At 39.0% G+C, this 21,082-nt stretch overlaps 1 pseudogene; it reads left to right on the top strand.

Moving 5' to 3' along the window:
* The first annotated feature begins 12,712 nt into the window (after positions 1–12,712).
* Positions 12,713–16,107, top strand: LOC114912825 (uncharacterized; annotated as a pseudogene).
* Positions 16,108–21,082: the final 4,975 nt, after the last annotated feature.

Here is a 21,082-nt window from a genome sequence, read left to right as displayed (position 1 = left end):
ATGAGCATGATGGGAGAACTCACCTTCTTCCTCGGACTCCAAATCAAACAATCAAAAGAGGGAATCTCCATCACTCAAAGCAAGTACACCAAGGAACTACTCAAAAAATTTGGAATGGAGAACTGCAAACTAATTGGCACACCAATGAGTCCCTCAAGTAAGCTTGACAAGGATGATGAAGGTAAAAGTGTAGACTTAAAATACTATAGAGGTATGATCGGCTCATTATTATATTTAACTGCAAGTAGGCCTGATATCATATTTAGTGTTTGCTTATGTGCTAGATATCAATCTAATCCTAAAGAATCTCATTTGAATGCTGTTAAAAGAATCCTTAGATACTTAAATGGTACTCAAACTCTAGGGTTATGGTACTCTAAGGACTCATAATTTAATTTATTAGGATATTCAGATGCTGATTTTGCTGGATGTAAATTAGATAGAAAAAGCACAAGTGGAACTTGCCAATTTCTTGGAGTTAACCTAATCTCATGGTTTAGCAAGAAACAAAATTCGGTGGCACTATCTACGGCTGAGGCCGAATACATTGCAGCCGGAAGTTGTTGTGCTCAAATCTTGTGGATTAAGCAACAACTCGAAGACTTTGGAATCAAACTTAATGAAACACCAATAAGATGTGATAACACAAGTGCCATAAATCTATCTAAAAATCCAATTCAACACTCAAGATCCAAACATATTGAAATAAGACATCATTTTATTAGAGAACATGTTCAAAATAAAAATATAATTCTTGAATATGTTTGTACTGAAAGTCAATTAGCTGATATCTTTACAAAGGCCCTTAGTGAGGATAGATTCTGTGAAATTAGGAGAAATCTAGAAATTCTAGATCCATATACCTAAAATTTCTCAATTTTCAAAGAATTGATGTCAAAAACTCTTAGAGCTCAATTTCCAACATCTATCCTGGTCCCAAAAGCTCAAGTTTATCATTCTAAAAACTTATCTTTGAGCAAAGCTCCTTCTCCCAAAATTTTGAATTTTTTTGGAATTTATTCATATTTTTCCTGATATTCTGAACTTCATGAGTCGACCCCCATGAGTCGACTCAATGGCAAACTTGTAAATCCCACCAACTTCCAACGGGTTCATTGTTTTTATACTGAAACCCTGTTCGTGAGACGACTCATCTTCTCATCGTCCTCCTTCCAAAAGCCGACTTCTCCAATTCTTTTGCTACAAATCCAAGGATCCAATTCGAAGCACTTTTCCCTCCTCTCCTCCACCAAAATCCTTCTTCGCTCTCTTGTGATTCCTCCTCCACTCAATTCAAGTCTCCTTGCCTGCTACTATAGTGAATATGGCTCCAAAGATGAAGCTTCCCCAAAGAAGAAAGTCAATCCGTGAGCCTGAAGAAATTGTCCGAAAGAAAAGGCATGCTCAGACTTCCACTGCTCCCACTTCAGTATCTGCTCAAGGTCCCTCTCAATCCTCAATAAGCCCCAGTGTGAATCCTCTTTCTGATAGAAAAGTAGAAACCGGGAAGAATATAGATTTTCAGTTCTTTGAGAAAGAAGGTTTTACTTTTGCAAGTAAGATTAAAAACCAAGGATGGGGTTTCTATTGCTCCCTTAAGGAAGTCACCTATGTTGACCTAGTTAGAGAATTCTACCAGAACCTACATTATGGAAATGGGTCAGTGACTTCAACAGTCAAGGGAATTGATATCTGCTTGGATTCTAGGATATTGGGAGAAATACTTCAGTTGCCTAGTGAAGGTTACTCATATATGGAACTCCCAGTAAAAGAAGAGGGGATCAGAATTATTTTAGGAGAAACTTATTCAGGAAGTTTAAACAAATTGGAAGCAAAGATTTTGTCCATTGAGATGAGGATCATACATCAGATGGTAACAAAGCTCTTCTTTCCTAGGAGTGGTAGGCATGATCTACTGTCTGGCAGAGATATCTGTATCATGTTTCATGTCATCACTCAGACCCCCCTAAACCTCCCCACACTTATGATAGAGGCCATGAGAGAAACTTTGAACAGATCCAAGGCACACTTGCCTTATGGTATGGCCCTTACTAGAGTATTTAGGAGGTTTGGAGTTAGCTGTGAGGGGGAGGCACCTACCAAGCTATCTCATGTGGACACTTTCAACCAACACAGCCTGCACAGAATGGGAATTATAAAGACTGATGGTGGTTGGATCAAGGGCTCTGAAGAAAGAACTAAGGATAGAGCTGAAACAAGAGCTAAAGACAGAACTGAAGGCAGAGTAGAAGAAGAAGGTCCATCTTCTCCTATACATGACTTCAGGGCAGCATCACCAGATACCCAGTTCATTCCTGATACAGAGGCTGGCCCTTCAGAGTTTACTAGGATGCCCACACCAGTGTATCAGCCAGAGAGCAGAGCACCTCATTCAGAGTTCAGACTGGCTGACGATCAGATAGAGCATATATCACAGTGTGTGGCTGCCTTGCTATCTAGCCAGTGGAGTAGTACTTCTTTTGCACCTGGAGCTACTTCTTCTGATCAGACCATTACTCCCCACATCTCCACTGTGTTTCAGATGATATCAGATCAGTCTATCCGGATCCAGCAGCTTGAGGACACAGTCTGGAGATTGACTGGCAGAGTTCTAGACTTGCAGGGGCAAGTCCTTGCTTTGGCCCATCCCAAGCCACAGGAGTCAACTATTGAGGTCACAGACCTCACTGCAGAGGCTGGAAGGCTCAGAGGAGCACTAGAGGGAGGATATGAGTTACTAAGGAAAGAGATCCGAGGATCGAGTGAGCATGCTACCACTCAGTTCATTGCTCTACTTCAATCTATTTTCAGAGCATTGAACGTACTTGATTCCATCCGGCTCACCCTTTCTGTTCAGTCCTTAGCATCTCAGCGTACTCAGCCACCCAGTTCATCTCGCTCTCCTGCTCGTGCCAGAGGCAGAAGGGGTAGAGGACGCATTTCTGATCCATCAGCTTCTCATCCCATATCTGATGACTCCGATCCATGACTTGTCTTGATCATTACTAGGTCCTAGGTGTTAGTGTCTTGTTCTAGGATATGTATCTAGGAGTCATGTATTGACAATTAGCTGGTTGATTTTTATAAAATGAACTATGTATTGAAACAATTATGGTTTTAATGGAATCATCTTTTACTTATATTTCTACCTTTTGTAATGATGTTGATCATATTTTGGTTATATATATTCTCCTTGTTGAAATATTGTCTTCTCTTTATTGTTGTTTGCTGTTAATAATTGCTATATTAAGGGAGAGCAAACATCTGTGATTAACTCTAAAGGGGGAGAAGTTAAAGAATGTTTTTAGAAAAAGGAGAAGTTAACCATGTTTGATGATGTCAAAAAGGGGGAGAAATTATTAAACAAAATTATTAAACAAAAATTAAAGAGAAATTTGGTATCAAACTGAAATTAAAGAAAAAGCAATCAAAACCACAAATTATGAGAAATTAATGAATGAATTAAAAATTTAAAGAACAATATAAAAAAAAAAAAAAAATACAATGCTAAGTACAATGCAAATAAGTAACTTTTAAATTACTTCTTTATATATGCTCTAATTTGTATTAAAAATTTAAATATGCTCTGATATACTTCAAAATTACAACTTGCTCTGATACATCTTTTGAAATTTTATTTACCTTGATACATCTTAAGAAATTTATCTTACTCTGATACATCTTAAAATTTTTTTTTAACTTGCTCTGATATATTATAAAACTTGCTCTGATACATTATAAAATTTATTCTGATACATTATAAAATTTTCTCTGATACATTGTAAAATTTTTCTGATAACTTTGTAAAATTGTTTTTCTTGCTCTGATACATTGCAAAATTTATTTTCTCTTGCTTTGATACATCTTAAACTCAAAATGATCTAATACAGTTTCCAAATCAACTCTTAAACATGCTTCGGCACACATAATTTTTTTTTGTATCAAAAAACAATTAAAGCACATAAGTATTTTTTTTACTCTGATGCTAAAACTAAAATCAAATGAGAATGAAATTTTCAAAATACAGCTTAATCTGATAACAAAAACAAGTTTTTTGCTCTAACACCAAAATCACATAATCCAATGAGCATATCTTCAAATCCTTAAGCAAATGGACAAATTATTTTTGTATATGACCATTTATATTACATGCCAAAAGAATCATACTCTTTTCAAGAATATACACCTATAATGCATTCTTTTGAATTTAGTATTTCACATAAATGCTTTTGTTCAAATGTTTTGTCATCATCAAAAAGGGGGAGATTGTTGCTCCTAGATTGATTTTGATGATTACAAAGCAGATTGAAGGGATACAAATATTTTTATTTGAAAAAGTCTTTATGCTCTTCAGGGGTAAAATCATAATTTTACTAAAACTTTGATTTGATAGTATCATTTGGTAGAACTAATGATTTGTAATCTATTGGTGAAAATTTTATTATTTTTGGACTTATATTTTTGAAGTTATGAAGGTTTGAAGTGCATGAGTCGACTCATGAGTCAACTCATGACACTATGAGCTGATTGGCACGCAAAAATTACCCATGGCACGCTGGATTTTTGGCTTGGCACGACCTGTGAGTCGACTCATGAGTCGACCCACAAGGCATGAGTCGACTCATGAGTCGACCTCTGCTGATATGGGCCAAATAATCCAGAAATCAGAGTTTCTGGCTGTTGCAACAGAAGTCGACTCATGAGTCGACTCCTGAAGCATGAGTCGACTCATGAGTCGACCCCTGCGACGGAAAATATCAGCAACGGCTATTTTTTTGCCCGTTTTAATTGCCTTTTATGCTTCCTAAAATTGCTCTAACGGCTCTTTATCTGCCTAATATGTTTTCTCTTGTTTCTAATGCTATAAAAAGGTTTCTAAAGGTGAAAGAAAACAAGAGGATCGAGAAAAAAAAAAGATCAAATCAAAAGATCAAAAAGGAGAGATCAAACCTATATACAAAAGGATCCAAAATCTACACGAGAAAGCCTGAGATCAAAGAAATACCCAAAAGAAAAAGAGAGAGGATCCACAATATACAAGAGAGATTGTGAAAGAGAAAAGCAAGAGCATTCAAAGAGAGGATCTTTCAAGCATATTGTTCAACCTTGATCAAGAGATCTTTCAAAGCTTTCAAGAAGTCTTCAATCAAAGATCATCTTCTTCTCAAGAATTCATTCAAGCGTTCATCCACCTTGAGAAAATCCAAAAAGGGTTTCTTCATTTGAGTAAAGTATTTTTATTGTTATATTCGCTCATTTAAGGAGCTGTTATTGTATTAATTTGTGCTCTAAACTATCTTAATATTTGTGAGTAATTGTTCTTATTTTTGGAGGGTTTCCAAAACAAGAGAAGGTTGATCCGAACCTGAAATCGGAGTGTTTTGGGTTGATTTGTACCCGGGAAATAAGTAGACTAGCTTGGGATAGCTAGTGTCGGAGTTTCCGACGGTTTGTATTCAGGTTGAATACAAGTATAGTGGATTAGAATTCCCAAGTAGGAGCTTGGGGAGTGGATGTAGGTGCAAGATTGGCACCGAACCACTATAAATCCTTGTGTTTGTGGTGTGCTTTATTGTTTCTCGTTATTTCTTTATTATATCCTTGCATTCTTGCTTTAGAAAATTAATATTGATTTAAAGTCTTTGTTCTCATTCATCATAAGTAATTAATTAAGCATAAAATTTTTAGAAACCCAATTCACCCCCCCTCTTGGGTTGCATAGCTGGGCAACAGTATTAGATTACTTAGTTATATTATGTAGATTAGATGTATGAGAGCTTTATGCTCATTATGACTCTTGTAACCTCTCTTTTTGGTGTAAATGAATGAGGTTGTTTTCATTTAACTTATTTTTTTTTGGATGAATGAATGCCTATTATCATTTCTTTTTGGATGGATGAATGACTATTATACTTGATACTTGATCTATTACTTTGATACTTGATCTTCCACCTTGAAAAATCTTATTCCCTTAGTCTATTTTTTTGATGATGTCAAAAAGGGGGAGAAATAATGGTAAAATATCAAAAAGGGAGAGCAATGTCAAAAAGGAGGAGAAATAACGGTAAAAGTAGTATATTGCATCTATATTTGTTAAAATTTTTTGCTATTTTGAACTCTTTTAAACTTTTTGCTCTGATATGCCCTCAATACGCCTCTAATACGCCCATTTTTTTTACTCTGATATATTTATTTTTACCTTCATTTTGATAATATTTGAAAAATTATTCTGATACATCTAGTTTTCTTAAATGCTCTGATAAATTCATTTTTGCATTGATACTAAATTGACCCGATACATCTATTTTTTTTATTTTACAAAATGCTCCAATTTTTTTCTTTTTATTCTTATTCAAGTAGTGTTATTCTTGCTTTAAGTTCAAAATAAGAAAAAGAGAAAGAAACATTCTTTTCATATTTATTGATCTGATACTAAAAACAAGGAAGAAAAGAACTAAACTCTTTTATGAACCATCTGTGTTTCAATATGAAAACTTCTCAAATTGAACACTCTTTATATATGAACAGGGGAGAGAGAATTTTGATTAAATAAAAATAATTTTTTGAAATACTCTGATACCTGTATAAATAGTTTTAGCAAAATTAATTAAATTATTAAAGTTTACTGAAAATATGTATATCATAATCTTCTTTGTTGAATCTTTGGCATAATTCTACTAGTGCTCCACAAATCCAAAATTTTTTGAGCTTTAAAGATATATTTTATGAATACTCAAATATTTTGTCATCATAAAAAAGGAAGAGATTGTTGTTTCAAGAATTGATTTTGATGATCATAAACCATTTAAGGAGACTACTAATGTATTTCTTATCTTTGAAGATTATTTTTTATGATATTTTAGATAGTCCAAGAGATTGGATTTGAAAAGCCTTGTTAAACGTGTCAAAGTTAAAGTTTCTATAGTTGGAGATATTTTTGAAGACTTTTGAGAAGGTCTAAATTAATTTGAATCCATTTGAGAGTATTTGAAAGTGTTCAGATAAGTTTTGGATCTTAAATGTATGAAAAATTAGGTTGGTACAAAATGGGACAATCCATCTAATTCATCTCCTTTCATTGGGTAGCCGGTATGTTTCTTTTTGGCTCATGACATGCAGTGGGATGACCCATCTGGGATGACTCATATAGTGGGACGACCCACTTGAGACGATCTCTGAGACCCTGAGACCAAAATAGAAAACTGAACTTTCTGTCTGGCCTAATGAGGCATCCCATGGGACTTCCCAGTCACAGTAGGATGACCCATTCTGGATGAGCTTCATAACGACTAGTTTTCAGTCTATTTTTGGTGTATTTAATACGCATTAAATACCCTCCAATGGCTCTAAACCAACTTTAAGACATTCTCAAGAGTAAATGGTGACTATAAATATTCTCTTGAAGTGGGAAATCAAAAAATTTTGCAAGCATTCAAAGCTCACATCCATGAAAGCTCAAAAAACCCTAAAAGAGAGAAAAAAAATATTTAATCACTTCACTAACCACTCTTCAGCTCTAATCAAGTATGCAATTCATTGAGGGTGCTTAGCAAAAGCTTCTTCCCTTTAAGTATTATATTTATTTTACATTTATTGTATCTATTTAAGGAGATTGTGTGCTAAATTTTTTATACCCTATAATTTTGAAATTGTATTTGGATTTTTGAGTTTTGGAGGTTTCAAAACTCATTTGGATTGATCCGAACCCTGAATCAGATTGTTGAGGGTTGGCTTGTACCTGAAAAATAAGTGTTTTTGCTTGGATAGCAAGGGTCGGAGGTTTCCAATGTGGTGTATTCTTTGAAATCTATTTAGTGGATTGAATTCTCAAGTAGAGACTTGGAGAGTGGATGTAGGTACAAAGTTGACATCGAACCACTATAAATTCTTTGTATTTGCTGTACTTACTTCTCTTTACTTATTTTTTATGTCTTATACTTGCATTTCTTCTTTTGTGGTTGAATTTATTTTTATTGAATATCAATCCACTTCATTCAAACTCTTTAGCATATTATTCTAGTGCACTAATCTTTTAAAATTTTCAAAAGATTCAAGTCATCCACCCTCTTAGGCTCCATATCTATGCAACACAATGTCAATGATAGTGCATCTAATGTATGTCCCATTTAAGACACCTAGACAATTCTATAATAAAAAAATATTATTATTATGTTAATATAAAGTATTCCTTAAATAATTTAAAAGTAACACAATATTTATCCACATAATTAGAAAAATTACCTTGAACCATTTCCATCCGTAGTCAGTTGAGTTATCAGGAACGGTCTCTAGTTTCTTGAGTAATATTTTATGGCAAAAAAGAATAGACTTCAGCAGAGCTGTGAACTACCTACTAATTGTCTCACCACTCCTTACAAACTATCTTTTAATGACTCTATTCTTAGCATGGTGAGCACATATATATAAAAATATAGCAACCATCTTCTCAGCACACATATTTTTGGTACTTGATAATCTTTCAATACTTTGTAACATATCACATAATGCATGAAAACTTTTCCTATCCATACGTGTATTTTCTATACATGCTAGCTCAGAATCAAATACAATCTTCCTTAAACTAATTTTCCTAATCTTATGTCTATCATACTCACCAAGATCAATCCTTTTTCTCTTGTTACTTCTCCTAATCAATAAATTAACACAATTTGTATGCAATATACTAGTTAACGAAACAATGGCTCTATGAAGGTTGATGTACATTGCAATGATAGATGCTAATTTTGAAAGCAACTATTCTGATAGTTGATCCATCTAAATTAGAGTATTATAACAAAAAAAATAACATATTTTTTAGTAATATATTTCAACAAATTTTAGTAAATATTTCAGCAAATTATATGTTAAACTAACATAAAATTTAAAATTAATAAAAGAACAGAGGAGGTTGGATAAGATGAAGGGAGAGGAGGAGACGGGAATGGAGGCGTGTTGAGGGGGGAGGGGGGGTGGGGCAAGGTTGAGGGGTGTCTTACCGCGGAGGGGAGGGGGGTCCTGAGAGGACGGTGGCAAAGGGAAGGGGGCCCCCTGAGAGGACGGTGATGGAGGGGTTGGGGGGGAAGGTTTTATATGAAAAAAAAAATTTCTTACCACAGAGGGGAGGGGGGCCTGAGAAGACGGTGGTGGAGAGGAGGGGGGCCTGAGAGGACGGTGGTGGGGCTAGAGGGGGGAGGGGATGCTGAGAGGACAATGGCAGAGGGGAGGGGGGAAGGTTTTATATGAAAAAAAAATCTTGCCACAGAGGGGAGGGGGAGCCCTAGAAGACAGTGGTGGAGATGGTGGGGGGGCCTTGAGAGGATGGTGGCAGGGCTGGAGGGGGGAGGGGATGCTGAGAGGATGGTGGCGAAGGGGAGGGGGAGGTTTTATATGAAAAAGAAAATACCATGGAGGGGAGGGGGGATCCTAGAAGACAGTGGTAGAGATGGTGGGGGGGGCCTGGGAGGATGGTGGTGGGACTGGGGGGGTGGGAGGGGGGCATTGAGGACGGCGATAGAGGGGAGAGGGGAGGTTCTATATGAAAAAAAAGGATCTTACCAGTCACTAGCGATGGCTAGATGGCGGCAAACTTTTTGGAGGCGATGTGAGGACAGCTCACCGGTGACGTGGGAGGAGAGGAGAAGAGAAGCATCGCATGGGAGAGGAGAAGAGAAGCAGCGCATGGGTTTTGTTTTCACGGAAGAGAAAAGGGCAAGTGCAATTTTTTTCAAAAAAAATTATTATCAAATTACCGCATCATCGGTAATCTGGATAGCCACTTATTTTTTAGACAATTTGGATTGCTTGATGAGAGGTAATCCATATTACTAATGCAAGATAGATTACCATTAAAAATAAATATCAAATATAGTTATCCGATGGGTCTAATTTAAATTGTTAGCAATCTGGATAGATTGTCAGCTACCAAATGCAACCTAAGAGATATCTTAATCGTTAATCCTATAAGGGTATTTAGGAAATTTTTCTAAAAGGGTTAGCAGCAAATTAACTACAAGTTTACATCTTTTTTAGCTTTTATTATTTTTCTAATAAGAAAGATTATTTATTATTTTTCTCCATGGGAAAGGGCCAAGCTACCTCCACCGTCCCGATGCCATCGTCGCCGGTCATCGGGCACAACCTCGATATGCTTCGTGGCGACAAGCGCATCGCCGCCATGGGCCTCCTCCTATGCCGCGACACCTACATCACGGCTGCCATGGATGACCAGAGGGTAGCCCTCCTCCACGGCAACACCCATATCACCACCAGGGATGGCAACGACCCAGACCTCCTTGAGGGTGTCGCTGACAACGATAGCGAAGGAGGTGGCCTTAGGAGCTCGATGGCGGGCAGCCAACATGGAGGATCATCGCAATTCTCAGGCAAGGTTGAGCACCTTGACAGCGGTCGAAGGACCATGATCGCGCCCATGATGATGATGGAGAGGTCCTCCGCCTCCATCGCCCCATCACCATCGCCGGCGTCCCCCACTTTCTTCCTCCTCCTCCTCCTCGGCTTCTTCCCCCACCGCGGCAGTGACAACCACCCAGTCCCCCTCCTCCTCTGCCCTCCATGATGACCCAGCCGCCCCCTTCCTCCTCCGCACTAGGCAAAGTCCCAAGCTCTACTCTACCCCTCCGCCCTCCCCAACTCGTCATCCTCCTCATCCTTGGAGTCTTCCCCCTCTATAACGGTGACAACTACCAAGCCCCCCCTCCTCTGCCGCTTTCGATGACAACCCAGCCGCCCACCCTCCTCCTCCCCTGGCGAACGGCTAGCCCCCATCCTCCACCTTCGGCAGTGACCCAGCCACCTCGGAAACCCCCCTCGCCATGGCTACCTCGGGATTTGGGAGAGGAGGGGGGATTTGGGAGAGGAGGGGTGGGAATGGGAGGACATTCGAAAAAAAAAGAAAAAAAGGGATTTCGGCACCCGGCCTGGACCGAACTTTAACATTTAAGCCACGTTGACTCAAAATGTAACTTTCGGTCTATTAGAATTAGAATTAGGTGTTTAACTTTAAGTCCCTCGTGAGATAAAAATATTTTTGAAATTTATTTGATTAGTGAAAAATTTTTTTAAAAAAAAAATAATTTTTAAAAAAATAATTTTTAAAAAAATTATTTACTAAAAATAAAATTTTAGTATGTTTGGTTGACCATGGGAAGATGACTTATTATAAAGTAGCTTATGTTTGAATAAGCACTCTATTTTTTTGAAAAAAATTATGTAAAATACCTATTATACTCTTAGTAGATATAAAACCATACATTTTTACTCATAAACTTTATATAAATATAAATATTATATTTATATTAATATTAATATAATATTAATATATTATAATATAACATTAGATCATAATAATTTATAGTGTTAATATAATACTAATATATTAATATTATATTAATATTTTAATATAATAAATTTATTAATATAGATATAAATAGAATATTATATTAATATAAATATTATATTAATATTAATATAAATATTATATTAATATTAATATAAATATTATATTAATATAAATATTAAGATAATATTAAAATATAATAAATATTAATATTATATTTATATAAATATTAAAATAATATTAATATAATATTATATTACTATTTAGTATTTCATCATGACCATCTATTGATATTTTACTAAATTTTAGCTATGAATCTTAAAAAAATATTTTAGGAAAGAAAAAAGTACTACCACCTTTTATGTCACGGGAAGTACCAAAATCTACCTCTCCCATGGATTTTCACTTCCCATGAAATATGAACAGTGACTTCCCATAGAAAGTATTTTTTTCATTCTCTCTCCTCTTAAAATTCCAACCAAACAAGAGGCTCTTTTTTCACTTCTCAGAAAGTGCTTCTTTCCCCCTCCACTTCTCATCAACCAAATGAGTCCTCAATTTAAATACGGTAACTATCCCCAAAATTCCCATCTTCCTTCTTCCCGACGAATAGCTCCGACGACCTATTTCATCATGATTTTAGTGATGCTATCGGCGGCATGGTTTGCGGCATTATTCTGTGGCCTTCTCTTCGACAACAGGGACAGTGGAGATAGTGGAGGTGGGTGGAGGCAAGGCCCGCAGGTATTTCTGTCTCTCCCTCTATTTTCGAATTGAGATTTCTCTTCCTCAACACTTTTTTATAATGAAAATGGATTGCTTGATTGTATTAGACTCCATGGATTTCGACAACATAGATTTATTTTTATGGGTTTTTTTGCATGAAAGAGATTACAGTGTCGATGAACTCTGGCTGAAGATTCTAACAAATCCCTCGCCATTTCCTTAGACAAACCCTTATTACCCCTAGGGATGAGTAGAAGGTCAATGAACTCTGGATTTTCTCTAGGTTGCTCTTCTGGCTCGCGAAAGATTTAAACTAAGCCCTTAAAAAGGGTTTTCTCTAACAGAATGAGACAATCCGTTAGATAATTTAATTTACTTGATAAAGATTTACAAAAATAATTTGCTTACTAGCTTCCAAACAAGTTTTGTTAACCTATATGATTTTTGCTTTACTTCTAAGAATCAACTATTCCCTTAAACACATTACATCAAACATAGGATTCTATCTTATTTTAAGGTTGCTAAATTGACCAAAGATTGTTCCTAATGCATATCGTTTGAAATTTCTGATGCAGTGTTACAATGGCTAGCTCAAGGAGAGCCAAAGAATTTTGTATTGATCCATCGAATATGGTGAATGGAATGTGCTATTTCAGCTACTATGTCGAAGATATGGATATATTTATAGAGTCCATGTCTGAGGAATAGAAGGCTAGGGTAGTTGTGACTCCATTTGGCCATTTGCTTCGACTTTCGTATATCAAGCAAAGCAGGCCATTATTGGATGCATTGCTCTCATTTTGTGGATGATGAGTTGGAGGATTTTAGGTTTGGTAAGACTGTAATTCCTTTTGTGGAGATCGACATTGTCTTCTCCTTAGTTTGAGGGCTACTAGTGATGAGGTTGAATTGTATAGGGAGGGAAGGGTTCAGTCGGACCTCATCACTCAATTTTTTGATGGTGACTACAAAAAGATTACTAGTAATTTAGTTAAAAATAAATTGATGTCTCTTGTTGGAAAGTCTGGGATGCAAGATGTGGAGGACTTTACTAAGTATTGGGTTCTTTATCTTTTTGTAACTATTCTTTTTCTAACTGTACGCTACCATATTCCTAAGATTTTATGTCGATATCTTGATGATTAGACCATCTAGGATCATATAGTTGAGATCTTACAATTTTTTCTTTACTTTGACAGTAGATCCCTAGCCTGGCAGATAGTGTTCGCATAAGGAACACAGCTAGAAGAGGCTCTGTAGGGTATATGGACGGATGTATGGTGGCTTTGGTGGTAAGCTTGTCTATACTTTTTTTAATTTAATTATTTGATAGTCACTATAATATGGTATCAGTTACTTTAATATGGTACATAATTAGTCTAGCATGATACATAGTTAATATAGATGGTACACAGTTAATCTGTTATGGTACACAATTAATCTGTTATGGTACATAGTTAATCCATATTCGTATATAGTTAATCTATATTAGTACATAATTAATTTATTATAGTATATAGATAATTTACTATTGGTACACAGTTAATCTATTATGATACATAATTAATCTATATTGGTATACAGTTAATTTATTATGGTACATAGTTAATTTATTACAATCTATAATAGATTATTGGTATACAGTTAAACTATTATACTGAGATTCATCTAAAATATAATGCTTATTATTGCTTTATTCATGCAGGCATAGGCTGTTGAGCATGCCAACAGTCTACTTGAAAATCATAGTCCACCTTTCATCTATCTTCATCTCTTGCATTAGAGCAATGCCCCATTTCCTCGCAAGGTGGAGGTGATCACCGAATCCATAAAGAAATTAAAAAGATTTGAAGTATTAGCTTTTGTATCTAACATCATACATATTTTAATTAAAGCATAACTAAATTTTTTTTTCTTCTTGACAGGTAATCCAGAGAATAGAGCCTAGGGAGGATGAGGTGCACCTCCTCTCTCATGAAAGGCCACAACGGGCGGATCTGATACAAGGGCAAGCATGTACAAAAGATTTGATTTTTTTCTATTGTTTGTAGTTCATATTATTTACACATTTTATATATTATTTTCTATTTGGCACACACATGCTATGTGCCTACACACATAGCTCCTAACTGCACACATAATGTTATGTGCCAGCATGTTGTTTGGCATAGTTAAAATTTTACTATGTAGGAAGACATATAGCTCCTAACTGCATAATACTTATTGCATATAGTCTTTAAGATTTTTTATAGTTTTTCAGGTTCCATTATCTAGCCAGCCAAGACAACATTCAATTAATTGTTTAGAGACACATATGGTAGTGGTTGAGAGGTCCTTAGTTAGTCATGGTTTCCACTTAGAGGACCCTCAACCCATCGAGGATGTCATAGCGAATGATGCATGGATTCTTGCCTTCAATAGGAGATTTTTATGTGTTAAGAAGATGCTTCGTGATAAGGGTTTAATGCTGGCAGTTGATATTGTTGACATGAATATAGATCTTGCTAAGGTGAGTACAATATTGTAGTTATAATACAGAATTTGGATAGATATTATTATTGACCTAAATAACCTTTATTATTATGTGAGGGCACAACATTCTTTTATAGGTGAAGAGCCCCGCCCGATTGAAGTGGATCCTACTATACCTCATTGTAGTGAAGCAGTGGAGGTAGTTATCATTAACATATAGTCTTTAAGATTTTATTTCTTTTATAATTATAATAAGAATGCTTATTGTGTCTAACATGTTTGTTCTTATCAGGTCAGTTTTGTGGTTGAAGTTGAGTGCGAGAAAGAACGTATTGCTACAAAAAATATATCCTTATTAGTTAGGTGTGTGAAAATGGGAGCTCACGAGAGAAAACCTACGGAGAAGGGAAAGGTGATATCATACCTTCCTAAGACCTACAAATATGCAAGGAAGAAACAACAAGAGGGAAACATAGGTGAAGGAAGTATAGCCTTATCCACCAATGAGAGTGATCCAAATGCTCATCAGTCTTCATTATTGGAGCCTATTACTACTGCATTGATGAAGCTAAGTCAGTCAATTAAAGAACAAGAAGATCCATCCCCCATAGAGAGGTTTAGAAATTTTTCTTTGATGTATTAATTATTAAATCACTATGGACAGTTTTTGTCTTTGTATCATATGCTTGTATGATAAATATTAAATATTAAATACACTTACTCAAAATCTTTCTTATTTTTTATAAATGTTAGCATATTCGAGATTATAGTACTATTATAGATGTTGAAATATTGGTGCTACCGAATAGGCCAATACGATTGGCATGGAGGCACACCTATCACGGAAAGGGAAAAGATGTTCTCCCATCATTTTTGGAAGCATCAATTGATTTTTATGTCGACAGTGATCACTCTGAGTAAGTCAATAGAATATAGTTCATAATCAGTTCTTTTGTTAATATCTGTATGTTTTATGTAGTGAGACCATATGGGAGGATCTTGATACATCTAAACCTTCTTGTACATGTAATGCATTGGATCAGCTCCTTAATGATGGGCCACTACGGAGTGATGTATGAAAATTAATTACTTATCTATTTTCTTCAATTCATATCTTTTTTTTTTCTCTTGATATTTTTTTTTGGATTATATACCACTCATTAATGTATATTTCCATATTATGGAGCTATTCTATATAGAGGATAGGGAGCTTGTGGAGAATGTTGCTTTGTTTTTGCATTGTGAGATACAGGTATGAAATTTATTAGAAGCATGCATTTTATTTTCAGTTAATTAACTGTGTAACATATTACTTATCAACTTCTTTTCTTTTTTTAACTGTAGATTGTTGTACTTCAATGCTTTTCAGAGGTCATCTTAGTGACCCCTGAACTCACCAATCAGATCATATATTCGGCATAACCAAGTATATAAAAATGATTGGCTGATATATGGTTATCAGATCTTGAGTATTGTAGGTATTTGTTCATGTCGATGAACACAGCATGGCATTGGTACCTCTTAGTGTTGGATTTGAAGGAGCAATGCTTTGATTGCTACAACTCGATGTGGAGCTTCAATGTAGTAGATGATGCTAATAAATATGTTTGTGCCATTGTTCAACATTTATTTGTTGCTTTTAAGTGTTAACAACATATATAGCTAAATTAACTTGTATTTCATACCATATGTGGGTAGGCAATATTCGTGCATTTTTGGTTGTCAGAATGAGTAGGATTCGACATTCCTGAAGCTAAAATTTGATATGTTCGTGACTGTTTGCAATAGAGTTATGATATTGTAGATTGTAGAGTACATATGCTGATGTTTACAGAGATCCTCACTAGAGGTAGCTTGAGACTGTTGCACGATAATTTTAAGGATGTGTCATTATATAGGAGTTGGGTTGTGGGGAATATTTTGTTCTATGGGTACTTAGTTATATATAGAAAATTTTAGAAATGGTACGAGAAGAAGATGCCAAGTACAAAAGATTAGGACATATGTAAACAATGTTGGTACTTTATATCAATTATAAATGGAGTCTTTGAACTGATTTAATATATATTTTATATTTAATATTATCCAAAATTTGTTTGCAATATGACATGTTTGAATGTGCACCAAGTTAATTTCTTCTTCGCTGTGTATGTGTTGCAATGTAACTGTTTACAATGTTAATTCAGTGTGTACAATGTTAATTTAAGTGTGTTCCAAATATACTGCTCTACTCATATGTGCCAATGCCAGTGCCGTTGGTGCAGGTGGTGCCGGTGGCATTATCCTTTAACTATGAAACTTCAGCTTCTACCTATTTAACTTGTAGAAAATAGAGGCATCTCATCCCTAAAATAGCAAGGAAACTACACATAGTGAGTTTAGCACTACATACAGTTAAATGAACCCTACACATAATAAATTTAACACTATATACAGTTAATTTAATGCTGTACACAGTTAAATAAATTCTATACACAGTTAATTTAATACTACACATAGTTAATTTAACATTACACATAGTTAAATAAATCTTGCATACAGTTAATTTAACATTGTATATAGTTAATTTAAAATTACACACATTTAATTTAACACTGCATACAGTTAATGAATCCTTCACACAGTTAATTTAACACTGCATATAGTTAATTTAATAAGATACATAGTTAAGTTAATATTGCATATAGTTAATTTAATATTGCATACAGTTAATTTAACACTGCATACAGTTAAATGAATCATGCACACAATTAATTTAATACTGCATACAGTTAATTTAATATTGCATACAATTAAATGAACCCTGTACACAGTTAATTTAACACTGCACACAGTTAAATAAATCCTACTTATAGTTAAGTTAATATTGCATAAGATAATTGAACATTACACAGTTAAATTAATGAATTCCAAAATGAACAATATACTGAATTCTGGCCCGCAATTGATATATTGTTGGGTATAACATACCCCCCAGCCGAAGTTCGTGACGGGGGTGACCCTCCGGGGATCCAGCTGACAAGCTACGTCTGGATCCCTACGGGAGCCGGACTCCATCTTCTACTTCGACTACAGGTAAACTCCGTCCGGACTCCTACGGGAGCCGGACTTCATCCCTGACCTTGATTGCAGGTGGACTCGACCGGACTCCTACGGGAGCCAGATCTCATCTCCGACTCCAGCTACAGGCAGGCTTCGTCCGAACTCCTACGGGAGCCGGACTTCGTCCCCCACCTCAACTGCTGGAAGGCTTCACCCAGACTCCCATGGGAGCCGGGCTCCGTCCTCAGCCTCGACTGCGGGAAGACTTCGCTCGGACTCCTACGAGAGCCAAGCTCCGCTCATGACTTCACTTATAGGTAAACTCCATCCGTACTCCTACGGGAGCCGGACTTCATCCCTGACCTTGATTGCAGGTAGACTTCGACCGAACTCCTACAGGAGCCAGATCTCATCTCCGACTCCAGCTACAGGCAGGCTTCGTCCGGACTCCTACGGAAGTCGGACTTCGTCCCCAACCTCAACTGCGGGAAGGCTTCACCCGGACTCCCATGGGAGCCGGGCTCCGTCCTCAGCCTCGACTACGGGAAGACTTCACCCGGACTCCTACGGGAGCCGAGCTCCGCCCACGACTTCACTTACAGGTAAACTCCGTCCGGACTCCTACGGGAGCCGGACTTCGTCCCTGACATTGATTGCAGGTGGACTTCGACCGAACTCCTACGGGAGCCAGATCTCGTCTTCGACTCCAGCTACAGGCAGGCTTCGTCCGGACTCCTACGGGAGCCGGACTTCATCCCCAACCTCAACTGCGGGAAGGCTTCACCCGGACTCCCATGGGAGCCGGGCTCCATCCTCAACCTCGACTGCGGGAAGACTTCGCCCGGACTCCTACAGGAGCCGAGCTCCGCCCACAACTTCACTTACAGGTAAACTCCGTCCGGACTCCTACGGGAGCCGGACTTCATCCTTGACCTTGATTGCAGGTGGACTTCGACCGGACTCCTATGGGAGCCAGATCTCATCTCCGACTCCAGCTACAGGCAGGCTTCGTCCGGACTCCTACGGGAGCTGGACTTCATCCCCAACCTCGACTGCTGGAAGGCTTCACCCGGGCTCCCATGGGAGCTGGGCTCCGTCCTCAGCCTCGACTATTGGAAGGCTTCACCCGGACTCCCATGGGAGCCGGGCTCCATCCTCAGCCTCGACTGTGGGAAGACTTCGCCCAGACTCCTACGGGAGCCGAGCTCCGCCCATGACTTCACTTACAGGTAAACTCCGTCCGGACTCCTACGGGAGCCGGACTTCATCCCTGACCTTGATTGCAGGTGGACTTCGACCGAACTCCTATGGGAGCCAGATCTCATCTTTGACTCAAGCTATAGGCAGGCTTCGTCCGGACTCCTACGGGAGCCGAACTTCATCCCCAACCTCAACTGCTGGAAGGCTTCACCCGGACTCCCATGGGAGACGGGCTCCCTCCTCAGCCTCGACTGCGGGAAGACTTCGCCTGAACTCCTATGGGAGCCGAGCTCCACCCACGACTTCACTTACAGATAAACTCCGTCCGGACTCCTACGGGAGCCGGACTTCGTCCCTGACTTTAATCGCAGGTAGACTTTGCCCGGACTCCTACGGGAGCCGGGCTCTGCCCACGACCCCAGCTACAGACTCCAACCAAACTTCAACCGACAAGTTTGGACCCACTGGCAGGCCGTAGTAACGGCCACGACTCTGCTCCACTCCCTGCGGTGGATCCTACGCGGCTCCATTACTCCCTGGCAGGCCGTAGTAACGGCCACGACTCTGCTCCACTCCCTGCGGTGGATCCTACGCGGCTCCATTACTCCCTGGCAGGCCGTAGTAACGGCCACGACTCTGCTCCACTCCCTGTGGCGGATCCTACGTGGCTCTATTACTCCCTGGCAGGCCGCAATAACGGCCACATCACTGCTCCACTTTCTGCGACGGATACCGCACGATTCTTCCATCTTATGACAAGTCGCGACAACGGACGCCGCTCCATTCTCCACGGCAGACTCCACGTGGCACACCCCGGTGATAGCCACGGGTCCGCTCCACTACTCTTCGCAACAAACTCTGTCTGACTCTGGACAGCCCACTGCCAGACGGTTACGGATATCGCTATCAGTCTGCTGCCCCCTTTCGCCTATAAAAGGGGGCCCCAGATACGTTATTCTCTAAGCACTATTTTCTATCCAAAAACTCTGCTAAAATTTTTGTTCGAGCACTCCATTCTTGTTGAGGCAGAGAACTGACTTGAGTGTCGGAGGGTCTTGCCAGATCAACCCCACCTCCAGTTTAGACTTCTTTTGCAAGTCCCGACGGCGACCGTGACTCCCTCGACTCCAGCTTCTCCAACGCAAGCAGATTTTTGCACCAACAGGATTGGCGCTAGAGGAAGGGGCTGTCTCTTCGCAGTACCCTTATTTTTAAAGGAGCGCTCAACGGGACCGCCTCTGGTCATCTTCTCCGACGTCCACTCCTCCTTCCCCCACTTGATCTTCGCCTGATGCCTCCTCGCAAGGCATCCACACGGCGATCGATGGCCTCCGCGGCCAGATCTCAGGCTCCGATGTCACCGCCAGTCTCCCAGCCTCTACCTCCTCCCCCAACAATGGTCGCCGGCATGGAGCGATCGGACAATCGACCTCCGACGGATTTCGCCAACACCATCTCGGGAGGATCCCGGTAGGAAGCAACCAACGTACTGGCCGTACCCCCCAAGCGACAAAAGATTGAGGAGCCCATAACCTTTACTGAAGAAGACACTCAGGGAGTCCAATTCCCTCATAACGACGCGATTGTGGTTTCCTTGGATATAGCAAACTACGACGTCTGCCGCATCCTTGTCGACAATGGAAGTTCGGCCGATATTTTATTCTACGATGCCTTTTCGAGAATGTCCATCCTTGACGGCCATTTGAGGTCGATTACCTCCCCTCTAGTAGGGTTTACCGGTGATGCTGTCTCAGTGGAGGGAATGGTGACTTTGACTGTAGCTGCGGATCGATATCCAAGACAATCCAGGGCCCTGGTGAATTTCCTGGTGGTGAAGGCACCGTCAGCCTACAATGCAATCCTCGACCGACCTAACCTCAATGCTCTCCAAGCCGTCGTGTCAACCTACCATTTGAAGTTAAAATTCCCCACCAACCAGGGGATCGGAGAGGTCCGAGGAGACCAAGCCCTGGCCAGACACTGCTACCACATAGCCTTGCAAAGAAGCGACCAATCCGACCCCTGTCCAGTTGATGGGCTGGATGCTCGCGATGACCTCACTGAAGAGAGGGGCGGTCCAATTGAAGATCTGGTACCGATCCCTTTGAACGACGGGAATGCGGAGCATGTGGTGATGATCGGCTCCAACCTGGGGGAAGAGATGCGGATGCGTCTCATCGATTTTTTACGAAGGAATGCGGATGTCTTCGCTTGGGTTCCGACGGACATGTCGGGGATCGACACGGAAGTCATGGAGCACTGCTTGGCCGTTGATCCCAAGCATCG

This window comes from Elaeis guineensis, chromosome 5 (assembly GCF_000442705.2).
Source record: "Elaeis guineensis isolate ETL-2024a chromosome 5, EG11, whole genome shotgun sequence".
NCBI classification, from domain to species: Eukaryota; Viridiplantae; Streptophyta; class Magnoliopsida; order Arecales; family Arecaceae; genus Elaeis; species Elaeis guineensis.
The sequence above is the reverse complement of the archived record's forward strand: the minus strand, read 5'-3'. Positions and strand labels throughout refer to the sequence as shown.